At 43.0% G+C, this 25,163-nt stretch overlaps 1 protein-coding gene across 6 annotated transcripts in view; it reads right to left on the bottom strand.

Annotated features, from left to right (window-relative positions):
• Positions 1–25,163, bottom strand: part of ARHGAP24 (Rho GTPase activating protein 24) — a 208,951-nt gene that overhangs the window by 60,920 nt on the left and 122,868 nt on the right. Inside the window, exon 1 of one of the 6 annotated variants that reach the window (XM_062623423.1) lies at positions 17,715–18,024. The exons of 4 other annotated variants lie outside the window; for them this stretch is intronic. The gene's annotated coding sequence lies outside the window, so the exon portion shown is untranslated. Of the gene's footprint in view, positions 1–17,438; positions 17,533–17,714; positions 18,025–25,163 lie in introns of those variants that run through there. One more of the 6 variants, XM_062623424.1, reaches the window with a different exon arrangement.

The raw sequence follows: 25,163 nt of genomic DNA, 5'->3' as shown, positions 1-25,163 counted from the left end.
TGAATAAGTGAGTTCATGGAGTGCTGGACAAAGAAAACCAGTCACTTCACTGACTCAAAATGGCAAGCTTTTTGGAATCCTTGGTAAAACAAATCTGAAAATGCTCATGCAATAAAAAAAGAAAAAAAAAAGGTAATCCAGTATGCAAGTAGTTTGTTCATTTTATGCCATAATTGTATAGCAATCTTGGCAATTTTAGAAGCAAGACGAAGTGCTTTCAATAGGAAAAACATTTCCAAACCCATAATTTGTTGAAAATATAGAATCATAGAATGGTTTTGGTTGGAAGGGACCTTCAAGGGTCATCTAGTCCAACCCCCCTGCAATAAGCAGGGTCATCTTCAACTAGATCAGGTTGCTCAGAACCACATCTAGCCTGGCCTTAAATGTCTCAAGGTATGGCAAATCCTCCACCTCTCTGGGCAACCTGTTCCAATATTTTACCACTCTCATTGTAAATCAGATCTTAAGCCAAAACCTTACTGCTCCTCTATCACTTCCCAATCACCCCCCTTTCACCTGAGAAATACCTCTACAAAGTGTTGCTCTAAATCTACTCATACTTTTTACCTGGTGCATTTGGTGAATTCAACTTCACCTATAGCTTCAGTTAACCAACAACTCTGCCCAAGGGCAAAGGCAAATTTTCCAGCCCTCTTTTACCACAGCACCCAAGCATCGGTTAACATAAAATACTTTTTCCTCCCTTACTAGCATCATAAATTTTGTCTTGAATAAATAAAACACTGCTTGCAGTGACTGTGCAGTCACAAGCAACAGCCAAGACTCTGTAGCTGCAGACAGCACTCAACCTGGGCACAGCTCCCTGCGGCACCAAGCACTGGCTCCAGCCACCCATCTGTTCAGTTCCCCTCTGCTCTCCTCCACCTACGCTGGTCTCATTGACTGGAGTAAAACGAGTGTAAACATTCACTATCACACTGATAACTTGTCCACAGGCACACTGATCATTGCCAGCTCGGTTTGATACCATGGCAACACATTACCTGGGACCTGCTGGCCAACTGCAGTATTCTGCAAACACGCTAGCATTTTGTAATTCTAGTAACAAGCCTTTAAGATGGGCAATCAGATATATAATATGGGGAATTAAATAACAGGCACAAAGAGCACGAGCAATGTCTTTGGTCTGTCAATGCACAGATCCAGGCAGATGTGTTTGTGATGTCTGGTTGAAGAGAAGAACCCCAGTACCAAGAAAGGGGGTGGCTCCCTGGGGCGGCAAGTCCAGCTTGGGTTGAAGCCCATGAAATGCAGCTCAGTTTTTTTGCCTGGGTCAAGCAGCTAACTGTCAGCATGAAAGCTGCTCTCAATTCTCAGTGTTCCCAAATGATGATTTAGGCTTTTTGTTCATAATGCAAACAAATGTTTCTGCCCTCACAGCTTTGATCAACAGCCACACTGAAAAGCAATGTATACTGGAAAATTCACAATTGCAAACTATTGTTTAATGTTCCAAAATGGTGACTTCTGGTTGAAAGTCTTATACTAGGATACTTCTAAGGTAGTGCTTACCCCTTAGTTGTTACCCAATTGCAGTCACCTTTCAACCATGACATTTCATTGCCACATTCAGGAAAAACATTTAGAAAACAATAGCATATCATATACAATACTACACATACTGTAATGCATTCGCTTCCTTATACGTTGCGAGGAAATACAAAGCATGTCTGCTTGTCACACTTTGTGTGCCAAGTTAGTCTTGCTTAAGAAGCTATACCGAAAAGACATAAAAATGACAATTTGTTAACTTAGCAAAAAAAAAATGTAATTCCCTTCCTCTAGCCTTTACTTTGGCATTCTTGGTAGCTGAGCTCCAGGAGCCAGCATTACCATGCTGTTTGTCTGGGTGGAGCCTTTTCTGAGGGTCACCTTCAGCCATAAGAGCCAAAACTGCAGCAAACAGGCCCTCAATTCTGGCCTTCAGAGCTGACCTCCAGAGCTCAGGCAGACAATCCACAGCAGATCCCCTTTCCTTCTGCTCTTCCTTATCATTCGCACTTGCCCGTCTGAGGCACCTTCTGGCAGTAACAGCTTCTCCTGGCCTCATTTCTCCTCTCCCTCTCTCCTGCCATTCTCCACAGGAGCCTCATCCCATTTTCTCAGGAATGCACCACAAGAATACTATATCCTAGTCCATGGGCAGTATTTAACATACTGCAAAATGTTTCTTTCCAACTCATTTACACTTTGTTATTCTTGCACTCTTCCATCTCTTTGTATTTTCCCTGAGTTCTTCAGCTAAGACCTAAAAGTCAGATCCTAGGTCTACAAAACAGTCTTCCACAAGGAAAGCTGTTCTGTGAATCGCTCTTCTAATGAACAGGGGAAGAAACTAAAACCCAATGAGAAACACAAGAGCGATGACAGCCCTGATTGAAACCTGCCTGGTAACTCCTGCCTGTATTTCAACATCCACTCAGCCACAGCACATAATATAACCATTCTCTTCTGAGAAGTCTCAGTCAATATTAATTAAAGGTTCAGGCATTTTAACACAACTGGCAGACCGCTTTCTCACTCTTCACAACAAAGGCATCATTTTCTTGCTCCTGCTCTTCCAAAATAATCTCTGTCCCTGGGTAAATTTCGATTTCAAGGGAAAGTGCAGAAGGTCTCCAAAACCTCATTAAAATGCTCTTTTCATTGGGCAAGGCAGATGTTTTCGTTTGCAGAAAACCAAATGGAGTCCCAGGCCAAGGGCAAATGTATGCCCCAGTAAGGAGAGAGATGGCAAGGGGCAGTCTGTACTGGCAGGCAAATTTCTCTGTAATTTGCTTTTGTGAAAGGTTAATCCCTGTCATGTTTCAAGGAGGCAAACACAAACCTGCTGTACATGCAGCTGCATACAATGGAAAGATCTTTACAGCCAAGGGCAGCAAGGTCAGGAACACTCATCAAGTTCACATTTCTCCTGGAAAGCCATGCTGAACATCAAGTTTCTGCATATGAGCCACTGCTCACAGTCAAACAAACATGACCTAAGGAATATAAACCTCCATGTGTGGGGAAAGGAGCAGGAAAGTACAATGTGCAGGTGTTACAAAGGACCTTGCCTGTCTCAGGCATTCCATATGCTCCCTGACTGTGCTAGCAAGCTATGACAAAAATGAGCCATTAGTATTTCCAAGACTTTAATGAACAGATATGATGGACATGTGGTTTATATAATACCAAGGCTTGAAAGGCCTAATAAGTGGCAAGGGAAGCACATTTTTGTGAGCAACACTAGAGCAAAGCAGACATTTGCTGCTCCTACACCATGTATCTTTAAGCTGAACCTCAAATAGTTCTGAAATTCTTTAGACCACATCCTTTAGGTAGCCTAAGACACAATTATCTTGGGGAAGTCCCTCTAGCTCTCAGCAGAACTGGTGATCTAAACTTTGAAACTGAGTTACACTAGTAGCAAAGAGCAGAAACCTGCACTAACAGCAAGATGAGCATCTGGGTTATCTGCGCTTGCACGGCTTTCACACACCTTGGGATCCTGCTTTCTTCAGAGGGACTGGCCTCAGCTGATCCAGATACCATTTTAGAGTTCACACTGTGTAAGTTCAATGCAGATGTGGCAAACAGCGTGAAGGAGAGGGTATGTGTGAGATGCTACCACCTTTTCTCTGAATACATTGATATGATCCCAGCCCCTGAAAATGAGACAGCTGAAGCATGAGATATGCAGGCAAGTCCAGTAGACTAGTGTGTTGAGAGAGCTGACCCATGAGCAAAACTGCTTTCCTCAGCATCTGGGTCAGAAGCAAAGTCCTTTATGAGCACAGTTGGGTGAACAAACAGAAGGAGCCAGTTCCTTCCAACCCGGTGGTAGCAAAGAGGATGAAAAACAGTTTACATGCAGCTGAATACCAAAGCAAGCAAAAGGAAGACTGAAAATTGGGAGGGGAAAAAAATAATTAATTTGTCCGCAGCAGGAAGTCTTTTCTATCCAGATCTGAAATTATCACCTATAACTGAAGCAGTACTACCTCCAACTTCAGCCTGCCTGCAGCTTGCAGATTTTGTTGAAATGACACAAAATACCACATCTGTAATCTCCACAAAGTAGGCTGTCACTTGCAGCTCCTCCCCAGCCTCCCCTCAGAGCTCTGCTTTCAGCAACTCCTGCATCCAGTTCAACCAACCTCTCCTGGCCTTTGGTTCAGCCAGGGTACAGAGGTGATACAGATGCAGCCATTCCTTCCACGCTATTCTCCTGTGCTTCCTCTCTAACAGCTCCCATCTCACCAACTGCTCTATTCAGATATAAAGGTTGACAGCTGAAGTATAGCACTGTAAGGAAGAGATGCCACAAATAAACCTTCCAGTACTCCACAGGTCATCCACTGAAAGACAATCACAACAAATCCAAATTTATTTCTTGAATTAAATCGCTAGCTTTTTTCCTCAGAGCTGTGTTTCAGAATATCCTTGAGTACTTACACATTTTAGTATGGTATTTCCCCTGCAGATTTACAAGAACACTTTACCCTATAATTCTTTTTCACTTCATTTTAATCTGAGCATCTCTATTTCTGCTGCATTCAAAAACTCTCTTATAGCACGCCTATGTTAAAAAAGTAGTGATTTATTTTGAAGTCTCTGACACAAGATACTGCCATTACATATGAAGTGTGAGAGTTACACTAATGTTGCTGTTTGCTCACAACATTCCAAATTACCACAATTTTATGTCACTGTGGTATGTAACAGCAACCATTATACAGCTGGCACAGCTGCAGCAGAAATTTAACATATTCTTATTTTTTCTAATTCTGATCTTATTTTGAGAAGCCCAGAGGTTTTTTCCCTTAGTCTTGTGATACATTTTTAATAGAGAAAAAAAGAAGAACCAAAACAACCCACCCCACCCTCAAATAATCTTGCCTTGCAATTGTAGGACTTCCTAAAATGATTCTCTCCAGGAAAGAACAACAAATTGTATTTCTACTATCTAAAAATTGTGAAGCTCCTAAACAAGACTTCTATCAAGAGGTGCTGAGAATTAGCACATGCCAACATATACACAGGCTTTTCTAGCACAGACTCAATGGAAATCTGTCATCAGGAAGCACAGTTCTGCATTCCACCTGGAGGTGCATTACAGCCACAGCTCCTACAACCTCGTTCTGAGGAACTGACATAAATTGGAATTTCCACATTACAGAAAAGTTTCAGCGGATGTAGGCTTTTGCAAACAGATTCCAGTACACACTGCACTGATGTAAATGTCTTCATACCATTACAGGTTGCAGTGTTGGCAAACACATTAAACCAGAAATGCAACAAACATATGATGATATTTACCCCGGGACAACTTGTAGGTTTCAGTAAAATATTCTGAGAAAAGGACTTGTCCACCACAAACACAATGTCCCTTTAATCTCCAATGCTCCTTTTACTCACCAGTACAACACCAAAAAGCACACAGAGTGCCTCTGCTCCTTACTGCTGCTGCTCCTTTCAACTCCCAGCCTCTTTTACAGTTTTTCAGGATAGAGAGATATGGTGGTTTATCCCAGCACAGCCCCAGCTTCAGCTGGTAACAGGCCGTATCCGTGCAGCTCTCCACGGCTTGTACAATGTATGTTCTACTCCCATTAGGGCAGCTCAGTCTGCTGCCCAAACAGCCCCAGACAAAGATTACGCTGCCACAGCGGTTTCTACATGGGAGAGCCATTTCTTGTTAATGCCTGTCATGCCTGTAGCAGCATGAAGCTGCTCTGTGCAACCCTGTGACCTGAAGTTGGCAGGGGGTGAGAGATGCGGCTGCCTACAAGTCAGCTGGCTGCCAACCACCTGAGAACAAGCTTTCCTTTGGGACTACTGTTTAAGGCCTCTTAAACAGATGTAAAAGTGGCCTACAAGGGTGGTGGTGGTGAAGAGGAAGAAGAGACAGGGCTACTTAAATCCACCATGTTATACAGGTACAAATATACTCACTTTTTTTTACACTATTTAAGTATACAACAACCTTGTGCTCTGGATATTAAGTGCAAAAAAAATTAATCTAAGGGGAGTATTTCAGCATAGTCACAAAATTCAGATCAAAGCATGGTTTCAGCTGCACTAGGGGAATATTTTGGGTGCTCTGAATGTACACAATACACCAAATCAGTCAAAATGTTGATCAAACACATCAATGAGCTGGGACATGCTGAAGTAGATCAAATACCGACAAAAACCAAAGGAGCGCGTAAAAAAAAGAATGGACAGCATGGTAGTGATTTTGCAATGATGACAAGTGACATCGATCCTACAGATTACAGAAAAAGAACATGCTTGTCATCTGGTTTTGTGATGCATGGATCTCAGACTGCAAATGCTCAGGAATTCGGTACATTACATTTTCAAGACTAAGACTACATTTTCATCCTCAAGCCTGTCAGTTTTCTCCAAACTGGAAGCTTGGGGACCACCAAAGAACATTTTAAGCAGTGGCATCCCAGAATTTCCTCTTCCAGATCTGATAATTAATCAGCTATGCAGTACAGCATCATGCCTGCTTATCGCCAAGAAGCACTTCCTGATCCAGACTGCAGATGCTAAATGACTTCAGTCACATTAGAGAAAAACATAAGATTCTCTTTCCTATGTAGCTGCTCACCACTGGGAATCCTACCATGAACTCCGAAGACAGGCTGTCAAAAAATGAACGTCAGGTCCACTCTGTCCTCCTGACCCTTTGCCTGCCTGTTTAAGGGAACAGACTTATGCTAGTTCAAAATGACACCGGAGAAACATTGGTTCCACCTTCTGACATAGCAAACACTACACAGGCAGACATCAGGGAAAAAGGGTAAGAAGCAGAGGGTTTGTGTAGCTTTCTTCTTCCCCCCCCCCCCCAAGAAAGCAAGCTTTTCTAAGTCGGAGTGAAGTCCCCTGCCAGTATTAGTTTTCTGCTCATAATTATGATTAAGGGAATTTCAAACATTTTGGTATTTTCAAAACAGTTCGTACCTTGAATTATCTGAAAAAATACCCAAGCTTTTAGCTTGCTAACAATAAATTATTTCCTATAGGCTTAACATGTAACGAAGTCATTGCCAGGTGTGAGGTCCCAGCTCGCAATGTCTTGTTTCGTTTCCTGGCTGCAGCAGGACCTCCTCTTAGGTTTGCTTTGATCTGGAGGGTGAGCAGTGGCAGTGACACCACCACACACAGCTCCCTGCCACACAGTGAGAAGTACTACGCTGCCATACCAGGCTGCTGTTAGGCATCTGCATCCTTAGAGTGCATCGTGTCAGCAAACTAAGTTTTTGCAATGGGCATCAAATGTAAATGCAGATTCATTAATACAGGGCTGCTGTCTGGTATTTATTATGGGGTACTAACTAGTTTTAAACACTGAACACAGCAGTGAACTTACCTAGGAGTCCGAAGTATCCAGCAAAATGTCCCTAAAATGCTGCAAACCAATCTTTTGGATTTACAAATCATGAGATAACTATGGATGCAAAATCTTACAGCAGACAAAAAGTCACTTCAGCTCTATCAGTTTAAGTTTCATTTAACCACCTGAATCACTCTTACATTCCAGACTTAACAGAAATAAACACTGGACGCAATGCAAAGAGTCCTTAATGCAAAATCACAACTTCAATTGATTATTCAGAACAATGCCCAACAACCTTATGTCCCGTGTTGGTGCTTGTGAATTGAGAGGCTGACAGCTTCACCTTGCAGTATCTTCCCATGCCTTAGGTAATACATTCCCCCCTCAAACTTCTCTTCAGTTGGAATGGCTGACTGGGTTGGTCTGTTTGCTAATAAATTGGTTCCCAGCCTTTACAGACCTGATTGTGGGTCTGCTGCTCTTAATTTTGATTCTATTTTTGTCTGGTTTTAAATGAGTATTACCATCACCTGCTCTTGTTTTAGTTCTTAACTCACTTGATGTATTATAATTCTTTATCAGCCAATTCTGTAACAGCTCCCCAATTAAAGTCTCAAGGCAAGAATTCAAAGCAATTCTAAAATGACAACTGCTGTTTCAAACCAGAGTAACTATCCTGTGACAGCACAGGTCAAGGCCACAGGAATCTGTCGCTGTAATGCCTCCAGCTTTCTCTGCTTTAATAAGGCTTGGGGGGGGGGAGCAACTCTGCTCTCAGGAGAGAGACATGCTTTTATTACTGATCAGTCGAGCTGAAATCAGTTGTGCCTAAGCTTTCCTTCTAGCATCCTTGTATAAAAAAGGGGGTTATTTTCTAGGAAGAATAGGAGAGAAAGAAAGTATGCGAGCTGCAAACGTCATAGCAATAATACCTTAGAGTTAACTCCTCATTGATTCTCATTTCACCTAAATCAGCTCATCCAATTTTGCTGTTGCATGACTGCACTTATTATTATACCTACTTATCATGTGCCGGGTAAAAGAAAATGGTACAACCACTGCCAAGGACTTCAGTAAATTAAGGTTTTGCCTTCCTTGCCCAGCTGCTCTCTGCTTCTTTGCGACTTTCACAGTCAAGAGCATGTTTTGTATAAAGCCAGTGCTTCAGCTCTGGCTGAAGTGTTTCAGAGCACCAGCAGCAAGGACTGCCTTCCCACGGCACTTCTACTGCACTGCGACTCTTACACAGTACTTCTTTTCCTTTTCTCTCAACAACAGAGAAGCTTGTGTTGTCCCCCTGTATCAGGAGACCACATCCTGCAGTCAGGACATTCAAATGCAGAATAAAGCCTCAAAGTCCTTCTAACATTAATCATTCTACATTCAGCAAAAGTAAACACCCAGGTATCCAAGGGTAAAAAAGAATTCCCAAGTGGGATGGAATGTGGTTGAGGTGACACACATGACTGATTTTCACAGCTGTGTAAGGACAATAATGATGCCCCCTTAAGCCTCTTTCCTTGGTGGTCCTTAAAACTGGGTATCAAACCTTGTTATCAATAAACATGGTACCTTCTGCTCATGCTCTACACACTCCCATTTTTCTGATAGTCAGTAACAGCGCAGTTGAAATATTTTTTTCCCTTTTGCTCAGGACAGAGTCAGCAGCATCCTGTGATCAAAATGGGAGCAAGATCCACATTAACACTGTATGTTGCCTCTTCACAAAACCTCCAGCTTTGCTGGCTTTGCATCAGCAGCCTCAAAGAAGGATCCGTCCCCTCCTTGCATGGCAGTACACCACACAGCAGCTATGTTGTGCCATCAGCACCGTCTGCTCTGTCTGGTCCCTGCTTTTCACAAGAGACAAATGGCAACAGCCTGACAAGTGCATTAAAACTTCAGCTATCCAAAGGCAGCCAGACAGAAACTTTGCGCACAGACCCCCCTGGGTATCCTTCTTTGCTTTAGCTTCCTAAAAATATCTCTTTAGAGGGAATGAGGCTTTCAGGGCTTGCTTGTTGCTTTTTAACCAGTTTTGAAAAGAACCCCTCAGCCGTGGACTTTTGTTGCTTTCAGCAACTTACAGGTCAAACAGCAGAAGATGTACTGACAAAGGAAACCTGACCTACATCTTGCCTCACTACGCTGGGTTACATCTTTCCCCATGCATACTTATGTAATAAGGAGAAATGGTGCACATCAAAGGGTGTTCAGGAATCGTGACCTCTGCTCCTGCCTCCCCAGCAGTGTTTTGCCCGGCACTGGTGAATTCCTTTAAAATTTCTCCACCACGTTTTCCTCTTTCTGCAAAAAGCAATTGAGAATATTTACTGACCCTACAGGGGAGACATAGCACTTCAGTTAATTAAGGCTTGTAAAGACTATAAGATCAGCCAGAGAAAGGCTTTATAGGAATGTAAAGTGTGTTGTAAACCCAGAAAATGACCCAGCAGAGACACAAAGGTCGTATCTGAAATGAAGTGTGTCAAACAAGGACCCCATTTAGATTTAAAGAAAAAGTCGCTATCTAAATTACTACAACCCACCTTTCCCACTGTACCTTAGCTGAAATTTCACACCACGGTCATCAGAGAGGTCATAATTTCACAAGCTACTTGGTGGACTTAAAAGAATGTATTTAAAGGCAATTTGCAGTCAGGGATGCCTGGAAGAAACTACTAACTATAAATGTTGGTGTATTATCTGCTTTCAACTGTAAAAAGACAGTGTGAGGGCCCACAAAAGCACAAGCAAAAGTGCCTCTCACAGCTACTTGTCACTAGCTTTAGGTTAAGGCCTCTTTAGGTTTTGTTGTTAAAAAGAGAAATCACCACCTTTCAGTACTTCAGAACCTGAAAGCTGCCAATGACTGCGTTCTTACAGGGCTGAAGGACAGGATCTCCTGAGCTGCAAGGAGAGTGAACAACATGCAGACATAGTCAAGAGAAGGTGTGTGCAAGGGCAGGGGACATGCTGCTGCTTCTACCTCAGCAACCTGCAAGGTTAGCAGTATATTTTGCCCCCAGGGAATTTCACACATACCACTGTAAAGCAAGGTACCATACATCAGCTTAAAAAGTTGCCAGCTGCCAGCTAGACCAGCCAGGATCACAATACAAGTCACGGATCAGGGAAAATACCTTGCAGTCCTTAATGTAATAATTACACAGCAGTGACTGAACTGTTTCACAAGTCTCACTGCTGCCTCAGGACACTTCTGCTAAATGGGAGGATGCAAACATAGTCAGGATCACAACTTGGCCAGAGAGGGAGGGCTGGCAGGTGAGGATGAACCTCCCAGGAAAGCCTGGGTAATGTATACTTCCATTGGTAAACAACAGCCACAGTGAGCACCTGTGCTCCTGCTGGCCCAGCAAATGTTTTTGACAGTGCCCTTAAAGCTACCAAACCTTCATTTAATGCATCATCTCTTCTGCTCCAAATCCCCACAGCACTGTATCTTTCCCCTAACAGTCCTCCCTATACCATGTGTGCATCTTGAGGCATTACATCAGGTTTTGTAAGGTTGGAAGGAACACAGGAGTAAGGACAAAGCACTTAAGCAGCTACCCTTCCCGTTTTGCCTAGTGAACAACAGGCTATTCAGGGTATCCAAAGCCCTTTACAAAGCAGATGTCAAGAGCGACCTCACACCCTTTTAGGACCAGATAGGGATTGCGTAAGGTAAGGACTTCTATGAAGGATCTCAGCATCTTCTTACCATTGCTCCACCTGATAGCTTCCCCTGTCCTTGAGCAGCTGCCTGCCCCTCAGCTCTCCCATCAACAAGCCACAGGCTCTGCCAAGTACCAGGAACCCTGGGGAAAAGGCAAAACTGAGCTGTGTATTTCCCAGTCTATCATCACATCTTTTAGAGATGCAGACAAAAAGGCAAAGATAAGCCCAAGTTCATTTGTTCCCCTCAGGATGCCAGTACTTAAATGCACTAGTTTGTGGTTCAAGATTCATTCCTGGCTATACTCGTCACTGGTAAGGTGCACAACCTGATTTCTGCACAGAGAGAGTGTGTGCTACAGCTTACACAAGCTGCAGAAAGACAGATGATGTGATTCGGCAGTGAGGTTAGTGGCACTAACTCACCAGCATGCTGTTGCTGAAAAAAACTTTGAGTTTGCTTAAATCTGGCCAATTGACCTTGTATGGTTTCAGCACCTCCTTCTAATGACTGCAAAACTCCCAACCACAGCATTTCTGATTCACTCATATGCATCCAAAAATCTGATTTACAGACTTTTGCCAGCAGTAACCAGGATGAAAGAGCTATTTGTGGATCTAAGAAAGAAAATATGATGTAGATAAGCGAAATATAACAATGAAGTCATAATCCAGTTCTCCAACAATTAATTCTACTTTCAAATCTCCTCAAATTAAGCATAAATGAAAAAAATTATTCCCTGAAGACACATTTTTTATTCAAAGCATCCACAGCTCTCCTGATTCTTAGTGACTAAGTAAATATATTACACACACCACTTTTAGTAAAGAGAGATTTTTTCCATTTTATCTTTGACCATTCATTGCAGGCTCTGCTTGCATAGCCATCTCTACCATGTTTTATGTCATGCTGCCTACATTTTACACCTTCATCCTACCATTTCATTAGTTTTGTTGGGAGTGTGAAGTAACAGAGATCTTCAAAGACACTAACCCTCCTTTTCTTTCATACTGAAACAAAGATCTCAATGGCAGGCCATGGGAGGACATGAACAAACACTGCCAAAACACACAATATTTTTTGCCTGGTAACACAAACCACCAATTGGCTCCCCAGATGGTAGATGTTCAAAATCCACAGACAAGCACAGTAGGGTTTTACTGTGAAGAGGAAACATTTTGGGATTTTGTCCACTTAATATTGGAAACAATACCTTTTCATTACAAAGCCAGCTCGTTTACAATGAAGATATCCCACAGGGAGAATAAAGTGAACCAAGCGAAGCCTGAAATGGAGTGTAAATAAGGAAGCTGAAACAACTGCTGGATGTTGTTAGCTCCTCCACACATTTTCAGCTCTTAACTACATAGATAGGTGAGTATTATCTGTATCATCCCACATAGGAAAAGTTCAAAGCTGCATCAGGAGAGGTTTAGACTGAACATTAGTAAGCATTTCTTTACCGAGAGTGTGGTCAAACACTGAAACAGCCTTCCTACAGAGGTGTTCAACACAGCAACCCTGTCAGTGTTTAAGAGACATTTAGAGAATCCCTTTAATTATATGCTTTAACTTCTGGTCAGCTCTGAAGTGGTCAGGCTGCTGGACTGGATGATCATTGTAGGCCTCTTCCAACTGAAATATCCTACCCTATCCTCAAGCATATGGTATTTTTTTTAACAAATATTCTTTGCTGCTTCTAGCTGCCTCCCTTTTATTTATTGCTAAGTGTAAAATGTTGGTTCAGATACTCATTGGTATCTTTCCCATCCATGGAAGCTGGGCTTTCTGTGTACAAGTGAGGGCTCCAGGAAGCAGGTAACAACACGAATATCTCCAAGCTCAGCTCGGTACCTTTACAAGCTACCAATAATATTGATCTGCAGTCTTATCAAACCTAATGTCCTGGGTTCAGCAGTAGCAGTCATTTTTCTCCTCCTTGGTAGCTGGTGCAGTGCAGTGTTTTGACTTTCGGCTCGGGAACAGAGCTGATAACAATGATGTTTTGGTTTGGCCAAGGACTTTGTGAGCCTCACGCTCTGCCAGGGAGGAGGGGAAGCTGGGAGGAAGCAGAGACAGGACACCTGACCCAAGCTAGCCAAAGAGGTATTCCATACCACAGCACGTCATGCCCAGGATGTAACTGGGAGTTAGCCGGAAGGGCTGGGGCACTGCGGGGTTGGAGGAAGTATGGGTCGGTGCTTGGTTGGGCTGGGGGAGCGAGTTATCAGTCGGCTGGTGGTGAGATGTTGCATTCTCTTCCCTTGTTATTTCCTTTATCATTGTTATTATTGGTGGTAGCAGTAGTGATCTGTGTTATACCTTAGTTACTAAACTGTTCTTATCTCAACCCATGGGAGTTGGATTCTTTTTGATTCTCCTCTCTGTCCCTCCGGGAGCAGGGGGAGGAAAGGAAGGGGGGGAGTGAGTGAACGAGTTACCTGACTGGGCTTTGCAGTTGTTCGGTGGTGAAATTCCAAAGTACTGGAGTACACCTGCATATTCCCAGAACTGCCATGCCAACTCCTTAAGCAATGTCTCTCAGTCAGACAGCCCTCCCAGTGACTGCACTGTGCGCATGACCCCTGAGGTTGTTATGATGTTACCTGCAGAGACAAACCTAGTCCTGGCCGTTCACAGAGCTGTTAACAATAGGGGACAGCTTTGCACTGGGAAACCTGCATCCCACTGGTGAGCACTGTAGCAGCTGTGCTCTGAGCCAGTGTAGTAGCGCTGTTCCTACCCTCAAGTCAGGAGCTCTCTTCTTTTTCTGAGGTTGGATGAGGAACAGCCTGGAGACCCACAGTTCAGTCCCCAGCACTCTGGCATCCAACCAGACAGGAAAATCTCTGGGAGCCTGGGAACTACATTACTTTCTCATGGACAGTAAAATTCATGGCTATGTTTTCAAGAGTGCTATTCCCACAGCTGGGGTTGGGTTTTCACAAGGAGTTAAGAATCTACCTGCATATCTGGAAAAGGGGAAGGTTGTCAGAAGTATCACAGACAGAGCAGTTCCTGTCACAAACCTGAAAGACCCCAGTACGTTCCTGGTCATTCTGAAAGTCTGCCACTTACTTTCATCATTAAATCAAAAATCTATTTTTCACAATATCTCTTCCCAAAAGCAAGTTATAACTGCTCTTGTGCCAGCAGCAGTGAATGTGGAGAACTTGCAACATTTTACATGCACTGTATTAAAGCACTTCACAACTATGTCTTGGAAGAAGAGGGAGCTGCAGTCTATGGATAATGTTCAGGTTAAGCACTTCAGTAATCTGCTACCATCTGACATTCACAGACAGAAAAGACAATGAGTTCATTCAATGATTTAAGGATTAGTATGAGTTTGGGTTTGTATCAGACTTGGCTTAAGAAGGATTAGCTGAATTCATTAGAAAATGAAGTTTAATTAATTCTAGTTAAAATTAGCTAATGAATTTCCAGGGTGGGGAGAGAATAAAAAAAGAACCCAGAAAGCAATTTTAAACCAGTCTATGTAACTGTGATTTAGAGCTCTGCATTTACAGGACATGAAAAGAGAATGAATTTGACAACTACTTATCTTCATCAATAAGCTCAGAAACTAATATTTCTTTGAATTGACATTTAAGTTACAAATTCAGCCCAGACGTCACAACTTACTTTTGAGCTGCATCATTTGGTTTATAGCCTGTGAGAGATACCAGGTGCAGAGCTATGCGCAAACCATGACTTTTTCACCCCATCTGGAACAATCTGAGATTTCTGCCCCATCTCTGAGCCTGCACAGACACCAAAGTACAAGTATAACCCAATTTTGGGAAGAGAAGGCAAGAGGCAGCAGCAGGCCATCTGCAGAGCAGGAGAGGGGAGCTCTGCAATAACCACAAACAGCTCCAGAATAGGGGTGCTACAACACACTCCATGGTAGCACCTTCTCTGGCTGTGCTCAGGGCATGACAGGTGACCGGCAGCACAGCATCTTGCCCACTGACCTAATTAAAAGGCTTAAGGGTCTGAGGGAAGATAAAGAAGGGATTTTATACCCAAATACTGTGTAAGCACATGCTCACTTCATAGCAGCTCTCAGGAGCATTACAACTATGTTCCTCTTACCTTTCATATTGCACAATCCACACTACCAAAAACCAACTCAACTGCTTCTATTTTGGCCTGAATTCTAGCTGGGTAGTTGACAATAACTGCAGGTAGTTGAGAATAACTGTAGTATCTCTGAGGTAATGGAGTTTGTCTTTTGCTTTGGGGGCTTTGTGTCTTTCCAACAGAGACATACATGAATATCAAGATTAGATGATGCAGTTAGTCACACAGACTGACTCCTGTGCCAGGCTGACTGTAGCACATACCAGTCATGAACAGTATCATTTACCTAAAAGGTATCAGGACTGTACTGTGCACAAGTGTCCTTTGTGCAAATGCAAATATGGTACTAAGACATACTGGTAAGTATTTCCAGAAGTGGTTTGCTCGCCCATGAAATACTCAGGATAACAGGAGGAGGAAGACAGTAAAATACAATGCTGCTTAAGAAGCAGCCAGTCAACCTTTCCAGCAGTTTGGTAAAGTTTGTGCATTTGATCACCATAAGCAGATAGATATATAGCTTTAATCTACACAGATATGTACAGTGTCTCCCAGAGAAGTACTACTTGTCATAGCACTAAAACATTTGTCATTGGAGTCTTAATGAAATCGCATACATTTCCATATTTTTTCCAGAAGAAACCCCTACTAATTCACCTTAATTACTCAGAAAATATAATGAATTCTTGACCACACAGACTCAGTTTACTAAATTCAGGTCATGGGGTAACTGACTCTATTCCACTTGTCTTCATTTCAGTAACCAGTGTTAAGACTGCCAATTCACCAATCAGTGTCAAAGACTGTTTCTGGAGGATAAAAACCTAGACTGGCCAGAATCAATGAGACCAACACGGGGTATTTGAATATGTTTTTAACAAGTCCCAAAACATTAATTATCTAATCTGACATAAACATGACTGATTAGCTAATTATCTGAATTCAGTTCATACAAACATAAGTCAACACATGCCATAGCTATTCTGCTTGCACCATCTGCACTGTTTACGTACAAGCACACATATCTAGCAGGAATATGCTGTAAAATTGACCATGAAACTGCCACCTCACCTGTCTTTTCAAATGCACCCAAAGCTGAGACAGGGAACATGATCACAGCAGTGCAGAGAGCAGGAGTAAAGGTTGGACTTGATGATCTTAAGGTTTTTTCCAGCCTAATTGATATTATGATTTCTGTAATACCAATTCCTAGTACACAGAGGAGGCTGCAGCAGCTCAGCGTGCTGAAAGCCCGGCAGGATCTTTTAACACAGAGTTCATGGGAATTCAACAGTTCCCCTTCGTTGCACTGTCTAACAAATAACTCAGAAGAGGCAGCACGTCATGCTATTTTAAGATAATGCTATCACTGAGGGCAAAATATAAGTAGTTATTTTAAAACACAGCAATGCAGCTAAACTGTACCAAGGCTCACCCTGAAGTCTGGGTCTGACTCTGAAAGCAAGGATTTGCAAACACTGCACTAAAGAGTTAAAACAAAAGGGTGAAAATGCAAGAGAGCAAAGTACTGTTCAGCTACCCAAGGCACATTAAATATGCTAGTTTCCCTGCCTAAAGTCCAGCTGCTGCTCCAGCACCCTGCGAAAGCCTGGAGCGCCCGTGTGAAATCCTCTCTTAAAATAAAGCACACTTTAAGGAGCTGTTACAACAGCATCAACCCGTGTGAACCGATGAGGAGGCGGGCAGGATGCTGCCGAAACCCGATAGCTCAGCTCCCTGGCAGCATCACAGCGGGCTGCGAGACAACACGTACTAGCGTCCGTCTAGGAAGTCACTCCGCAGCTCCGCGCTCTGCCCTGCCAGGAGCACAGCCTGGCACCAGAACCACCACCGGCGCTTCGGGCGCGACGGCCACTGACGCCGGGGCCAACGCCAGCCCTGCCCGCGCTCCCGCCTCTCCAGTGATTCCATCACCCAGGAATGGCAAGCACCTCACCCCTCGGGGCGCGGTGCTGCCGGGGGGAAAGGGGGAGCCGCGAACGGGGGGACGAGACGCGCCAGGAGCGGACCCTGCACCTTCCGGGACTGGCTTCCATCGCGTAGGACCGACCTGGGGACAAACGGAGGTCAGGAGAGCTGCCGGAGGGGGACCGCGGGAGACCACGGCACTGGGGCAGAGCCGACTGGTATCGGGCACACACACACACACACACAGAGGCAGACAGCAATCCCTCCGTCCCCTAGTCGGATTTTAACAGCTCCTCCTCAGCCGGCTGGCGGGGTAAAGGCAGGCTATCTTTTAGAAGTTAACAGCAGAGACAGAGGACTGGGTTGTAGTACTTGTTACAGGCTACTCACCCGGCACTGCAACGGCTGTGTTCCTTTAAGAGCAGAATGCCCTCGCTTTGGGAAACTTATTTCTGGTTTGCTATTGTGATTTACTAACTGGCCCAAGATCCTGTAAAATCCCAGAAAAGGCTAGGAAACGAGAAGAGACAATTTAAAAGCTGACGGTCAGGACAGGAATTTATGGAATGAAATCTTTAAGGGCAGGAGCAGACAGAGCCAGCCAGCTAACGCTTTCATGCCCTGTCTCTGACCAGCAGATTCATTTTACAGGATGATTTAAAATACCTGCTCGTGATGATGTGTGCTCCTCTGCATCAGCTCGGAGTCCAAGGAGTAGCTAGCACGCTGCTGTGCGTCCTTCTTCTCCTGCTTTTTTACAGCAGACCCCTCACGATCACAATGTCGCAGTTCCCTAGGCCTTACAATCAAGTGGTTTGTTGTAAGAGAACTAAAAATAGCGCTGAATTTTTTGCTGAAGCACTTGCTTGAGTGAACATAGTGCCAGTCAGCCTGTGCATTAGCGAGCTGTACAGACCTTTAATATTAAATATAGCCCAGATCCTCCTGGAAATATGGCCATTGAATTTCTTCAAAAGATTTTTTTTTTTTTCCTGTTAAAGCAGCACAGAATAACTCCTGTTTCTGAATGCTAGGAGATGAAATGAGTGCAGTTGTTTCAAGAATATCCCTGGGGAAAGAGTGAGTCACATAAGCTGCTTTTATAATAAAAGATCCCTGGAGGAAGTGCATCTCCTTAGTAGTCTCAGAGCTGTTTAGAGATCCATATGCCCCCCCATAAAAAATAAAGCTTCACATTGCAACCTGGTCTAGTGGAAGGTGTCCCTGCCTATGGCAGCCGGGTTGAAACTAGATGATCTTTAAGGCTCCTTCTGATCATTCTAGGATAGCTGAATTTTTCAGTTTTGTGGTGTTTGGTTTTAATAGTTAAACACCCGATTCCACAGCAAACTTAATGCTAGCATGGAAAACAGAGCACCATTTCATACTGGTTAACACCATCAAGAGGATGATTAACAGAAGCATCTGTCCTGCAGTGCTGTTAATGAAGTCTGTGGAAAAGAGTACAAAAGTGGCCCATAACCATGCTGCATATGAAAGTTTATGGTGTAGGCTAACAAGTCTAAGGAAAAAAAAATAATCAGAGGGAATTATTTTTGCAAAGCTTTTTGTTACTGTGGCCTAAAAACAATCACTGAAGACAAAGGTTGCAAAAAATGTCATTCAAGACATAGGTGTCAGTGCTGCTGCCAGTGTCCATGCTTGGATCCCAGAAGCAGATTCAGATGCAAAACTTCCACTCAGCACACACCAGACTCTCATATTCACTCTGTGGCACAGGTAGATAGGCCAAGAAATAAGAATGTGCAGGTGATGGCTGGCAGCAACAGCTTGTGGCATTTTAAAAGGCTGGTAAAGCTGCAATCATTCTCCTGGTAGTCACCAGAGCATGCCTGACAGCAAGCCAGTATGTCTGAACTGCAGGGAGTGAAGTCTTACTACTGTCAGTAGACATGACTTTGCATCATCTAGAAATTCAGACTCTATCACATAACATAAAACCAGTGAGCAGACAGCATCTATAACTTTAGTCTGTGCTACGCAGAGTCACTATATGACTATACTTAATGACACTGCAAGTCAGGGTAAGTTTGCAGGAAAATTATTCCTTCACCTCAACAAATAAGCTGCCACTGCCAGAGAAGCTTTACAGAAGTAGTCCTCAAGACTACAGTAGTACTGTAGATACACACATATTTACATATATACATACAGAGAGAGAGAGAAATCTCTATGTATTTTTTTTTTAAAGGAAGATTTTAGGATGGAAGTAAACACTATAAAGTCAAAGAGTTACTGGGAATATCAGAGAAGCAACACTGACTTATGTTTGTTTCACTGATTTTCATAAAAGGAGTAGGAAACCAAACAGACCAGGGTGGTTATGTGGCCAGTTTGGCTGTTAATGTAAAATTGTCTGCTACATTTTTGTTTCCCCCCATACATCTCTGAACATTGCTTTGATTTTGTTTTGCAATAGGACTGCAATATTTTTGCCCTTGTGAAAGGGCTAGGAAAGTCCTCGTACTGCTTCCTATTGCTGACAAAACATGCTGCAAGGCAGCATATAACATCTATACAGCAGCAGAGGCAGCCACAAACATAACAATATTCATTCCTGCTCCACTCCCAGCTATTCCTTATGGAGAGAAAGAGCATTAACAGAGCACAAAATTCCCACTAATTTAGCCTCACTTTGCCATCTGTTACTTCCCATGAGTTCATCCTAATGAGAAACTACTTCAAAACACATTTGAGGACCAGCTGCACCCAATGAACTCACCAGAGGAGGAGAATATTCTCCTCCCAATACATCACACTCTGATGCTACTCAGGAGCTTCTTCCCCTATGGAAATCAAGCAGAATGCTGCCATCAGTATGAACGCAGCCCTGGGTCACAGCCTTTTGCAGTCATGTTGACCAAATATCCCACTCAATATTATTCTTTTCAATAATGCAATGTTGTTCTTCTCAATAATTTGTAACTCTCTACCCAGTCACAGGGGCATTTCCCATCCCTCAGGCCTAAGCAGACAGCTTTCTGCAGCTGTTTCTCCTGCAGTGTGTTTGTCTATGGAATGATCATAGAAAACCAGGTTGGAAAGGACCTCAAGGACCATCTGGTTCAACCTTTCTTGGCAAAAGCAGAGTCTAGACAAAATGTCCCAGCACTCTGTCCAGATGAATATTAAAGATGTCCAATGTTGGGGAATTCACCACTTCCTGAGGAGATTATTCCAATGGCTGATTGGTCTCATTGTGAAAATTTTTCGTGTCCAATTGGACCACGAGTAACTTGTACCCATTACCCTCATCTTTTCCATGTGACTTGTTGTAAAAAGGGAGTCTCCATCTTTGCAGCCACTCTGTAAATACTGGAACATGGTGATAAGGTCTCCCTGAAGCCTTCTTTTCTCAAGGCTGAACAAAACCAGCTCTCTCAGCCTTTCCTCACATGGCAGGCTTCTTGGTCCTTGGCTCATCTTTGTGGCCCTTCTCTGGATCCTCTCCAGCCTGTCCATGTCTTTTTTGTATAGTGGGGACCAAAACTGAACACAGCATTCCAGGTGTGGCCTGAAAAGAGCTGAGTACAGTGGGATAATGACATCTTTATTTCTGCTGGTGATGCCCAGGCTGATGCATCCCAGCGGCTTTCTTTGCCGCAGCAGCTTACTCACATTGAGCTGCTTGTCCATCAGAACCTCCAGGTCCCTTTCCACAGAGCTGCTCCCCAACCAGGTAGATCCCAGCCTGTGCTGCAGTCCTGGATTATGTTTTCCAGGTACAAGACCTTACACTTGTCCTTGTTGAATTTCATAAGTTTCCTGTTAGCCCCCTCTTCCAGCCTATCCTCTCTCTTCCAAAGTATCCATTTCCCCTGTCAGTTTGGTATCATCACCAAACTTCATCAGGGTACAACTGATCCCATTTCCAGATCACTTATGCAGACAGTGAACAGTGCTGGGCCCAATATTGATCCCCGGGAGACCCCACTAGTGACAGGTTGCCAGTTTGAAGCATGATACAGAACATGATTCCATATTCTGAAGGACTGGTCTGGTAAGTCAAGAAAACCCTCAAGTGCACAACTAATGCTTAAAACCTGTTCAGTGTCCAAATCACAACTCTGAGTCTTCATCGTGGAAAAGGCAAAAGAGTGAGTTACACTTGGGCTACCTTATCCTTTTTGGAGGCTAGGGCTTTTTAAAAATAGTTTCTAAAGCACAGGAGTTGGCTCCTGATCAAGCACAGCAAGTCAAGAAGATAAACACTTTCTGTGTGTGAATGGTGAATTACACATTTCACCTAAACAAGTCAATAGCCTCACAAGATGCACTATATGAAAGATCAGGCTCTCAACTTCTGAATTCCCTCAATAAAAATTACACAATAAATAGCCTTCTACCTTTCCTGCAGTTCATGGAAAAGGTAAGAAATCCTTCCCTGTTCCTTTTGTTGTCTTACACTTCTGCTCTCTGCTGCACCAGGAAGTATTTAGAGCAGTCTTCCATAAACAGCACATGTTCCTGTGTTTTGCCCCAGCACCAGTCACGGCACTGTGAGGCTGCGTTCCTGGAGTTTTTGGACATCAGTTGACCCTGCCTGGGCAGGGAGCAGCTGTGTGTGTAGGTGGGCAGGGAACAAGGGGAGGGACAGGGAGATGGGAAAGTTACCAGCTTTGCTGCCTGCAAATGTCACGATGCCAACTGTGGCTCCCTGTGTCCAGACTCTTTAGCAACTTTTCCTCTCCTGCCAGCTGGCTGGGATAAGGGAAGGCTGTTTTGCTGGACATTTTGCTTTCTCTCCTGGTACCAGAATTACATTTCTTACCCAATGAAACAGACTGTTTAGTAATTTCTGTTCTGCCTCTAAGGTCTGGAGTCTGCCGCTTGAAGTGTTTGCTTCGTGTTTCCAACATCCCTTCATTATTACTTGTGAGACCGTAACTGAGCACACTGGGATTATTTTTAATACTTCATGTGACTTCAGAAAGCTTTTTTTTTCCACAGTGCATACTTAAATGGGACTCGAGCCTCTTCCTTCAGTTTTAGTAGTTTAACGCAGGAACTTTTTCAGAGGTGCCAGCTGGGCTACACCCATGCAAAAAGGCAGCAACACCCAGAAATGTGAATTGTAAGGATCATACACTAATGTAAACTTAACTGTCCAGCATATCCCTTGTGTTTTATGACATATGTTGAATAATATGATCACATATATATTAAAGAATGAGGCCTGAAGGAAGACAGTTCACTCACACTTCTGAGTGAACCTTTAAGATACCGATCAATCCCCACTGCTTAGAGAATTTAGTTTGACAAGAACACTTTTAGTTCTTTGTTAAAAACTCCTAGAAGGAAGTCCAGATTTGAATCTCTACATTATCAGCAAGCCTTGTCAATAATCTCTATTGAAAGTAAAGCTTTCAGCTTGGTCCTCAATGTTACTAAAAGTAGCACTATGGTGATAAGCATTATTAGACATTCTTATGAGAAGCTTAACTATTCTTTCAATTGAATTTGGTTGGATAAAACTGTGCTATACATGTTCCTTGGGTAGGTGTCACATGCACAACCATAACTGCAAACTAAAGGATGTATCAAGTGGGAAATGAGATTACAGTCACACAAAATGAGAATCGGGCACAAAAAAATATTTCCTATGAGATAACATATGCAGCATCTGGTTTTGCATATTCTAACACAGAAATGAATCTTCCCTGAGTGCTTTCCTCCATTTCCTTCCAAATTTACTGCAGTTCACATCTAATTCAGCTGATACGTAAGAAATGAGCCTTTCTCCACTTGTTTGTGCATTTGGGGTTTAAGCTGCTTATATTCACACAGCCCGCAGGGATGCCCAAGTAACTCGAAATATAACATGATGAGATCTCCTGGAAGCTTCTGTCAGCTGTACCATGTGAAGGGCTCTCAGCTGCACAACCATTTAACTTGCCCAATTACATTTCTGGCTGCTCTTCTGCCTTGCAGCTTAGAGAAACCCTCTCTAGGAGCTAGGTCAGAAGAAGGTATTGCCAAAATATGCTGCTTTTTGAATAGCTTACTCCAAAGGGGAACAGAGGCATGAGAAATGTCGTAGCAGGTCTGGAAGAAAACATCAGTAAAAAATACTTTGCTGTTGTAATCCATAAGGACAACATCTTTTCTGACTACCTCTTATATCTGTTTGTTAAATTTGACATGCACAGGTTCATAAACACAAATATATACACAAATTATACTTCAGACATTAAGTCACATTCAGTTTTGATGCTGGGAAAGTATGGTGTTTGTGTGCTGCATCTGTCTTCTTGATATAAGCAAATACCAGCTGTTACTTGCTTGGTTTTAAAATGAGTAAACAAAAATTTATTAATTAAATATGGAATTCATAAAGCTTAGATGTGGATTCAAAACTTATTACACAATCACATCAACTGCGAGTCAAGGAGAGCACATGAGACAAGACGGATACTCCAGTATATTCTCTGTAGTAGTAACTTGGCACTTTATTTACACATACCATTAACATCTTGTCTGACATAACCAAGTACGGACTTTGGTATCTCATGTACTAAAGTAAAACTGAGTCAACATATACGTGCGTGTCTCCCTCTGCATCACAGTGAAATGCTTGTGACAGCACTGTCTTCGTTTCAGACCCAGAGAGGAAATCAGAAAATAAGCAGAGGTTCTGAAAATGAACATGGTTTTTAGGTTTGACCATGAAAAATAACCCCTTCAGTGAGCCAGAAAAACACATTACTTGCTCTTACATGGGAAACAAAACTTCTGAAAAATCTTTGCTTTGGGAAACACAGACAGCACATCCTGCAAGTCAGAGGGTTTGTTTCCCAGCAATTTGTTCAACAGCTCAGTGACATGTGCCACCAGGGTGGTAAAGTTCATCTGCATATATCAGTTACGAATCCAACTGTTTAAAGATGTTCCCTCCTGGGCCATCAGTTCAAATACAAACCTGTTCTGAAATAACTGAAAGCTGCCATAGCCTGACATCTGCGAAGCAGCTCTTACGAAAAGAGACAGTGGTTCACCCCATTGCTGCTGGAGAAGCATCACCATAAAAATGACTGTAATCAGTAACACCTTAATATTCAGCTCAATAAAAGAGGCCAAGGGCAGGGCACAAGTAGTAGATGGACTCTGTCCTATGATTTCTTCTTGTTCTGGACAGAGGGGCTTACAGGAGATGAGACATACTCTCTGCTCTTTCAAAATTTGTGGGTGTGTTTTCTGTTACCTAACAACTCTCAGACACACTTGGCAATACTGTAATTTCTGTTGAGCTATGCTAAATCAGATGCTGATAACCACCATTTTCCTAAGACAGTGGAAACATGCTTCCTTAAAAGTGCTGTGCCTTTTTGCATCCTCTGTGGGACCTTCAAGGGTCCTACAGAAAACTGTGACTTATAGCTAATTTATAATAATACATAGATCACACATATGGAACCTGATGCCAGAAGAGACCGGTCTTATCCTGTGTAACTTGGTCTCTGCCAGGAGATAACTACTGTTCCTTTCCCATTAGGGCACATAATGTAAGCTAATATTTATTCCAAAGTTTCCAAGAGAGAACAGCAATAAGGGGATAATTAGCTGTGCACCATTTCCCAACTCACAGACACATCATCTGCAACTTGACAGCTAGGATCCGTAGGTTATCCCAAAAACATGGACTCAACAGCAAGCTGGAAGGTAAAGCTAAATTTCTGTACTTTGCATTGCTCTACCTTTGAGAAAGGGACAAGGGAAAACACAGAAAGCAGGCAGAAACCTTACTTCAGTCCACAGATGTGCTTTTGTGCAGTGTATAAGCAGAAACAGAAGAACAGCAGTGAACACTCATTTTCCATATCCTTCATAGGTAAATACTAGAATAATAGGGGTCTACTGGGCATTAACTACTGTCTTCCAGGGGCTAAAACAAGAGAACAGTTATTCCTATGCCTAATGTTAATAAAACATGTTTGAGAAAGGAATTACATAAACAGAGAATTCCTCTAGGCTGCAGTAAGCAGGTAAATATTTTTATCCCCCTTCCACAGACAGCAAAATGGATGCAATGAGGCAACAATGATATCTAAAGCAGACCTGAGAGAGGCAGCTCCAAGAACAGAAATGTAATGCATT

This window comes from Pezoporus occidentalis, unplaced genomic scaffold, assembly GCF_034315485.1.
Source record: "Pezoporus occidentalis ecotype Australia unplaced genomic scaffold, CSIRO_AGI_Poc_V1 ctg252, whole genome shotgun sequence".
Classification (NCBI taxonomy): Eukaryota; Metazoa; Chordata; class Aves; order Psittaciformes; family Psittacidae; genus Pezoporus; species Pezoporus occidentalis.
The sequence above is the reverse complement of the archived record's forward strand: the minus strand, read 5'-3'. Positions and strand labels throughout refer to the sequence as shown.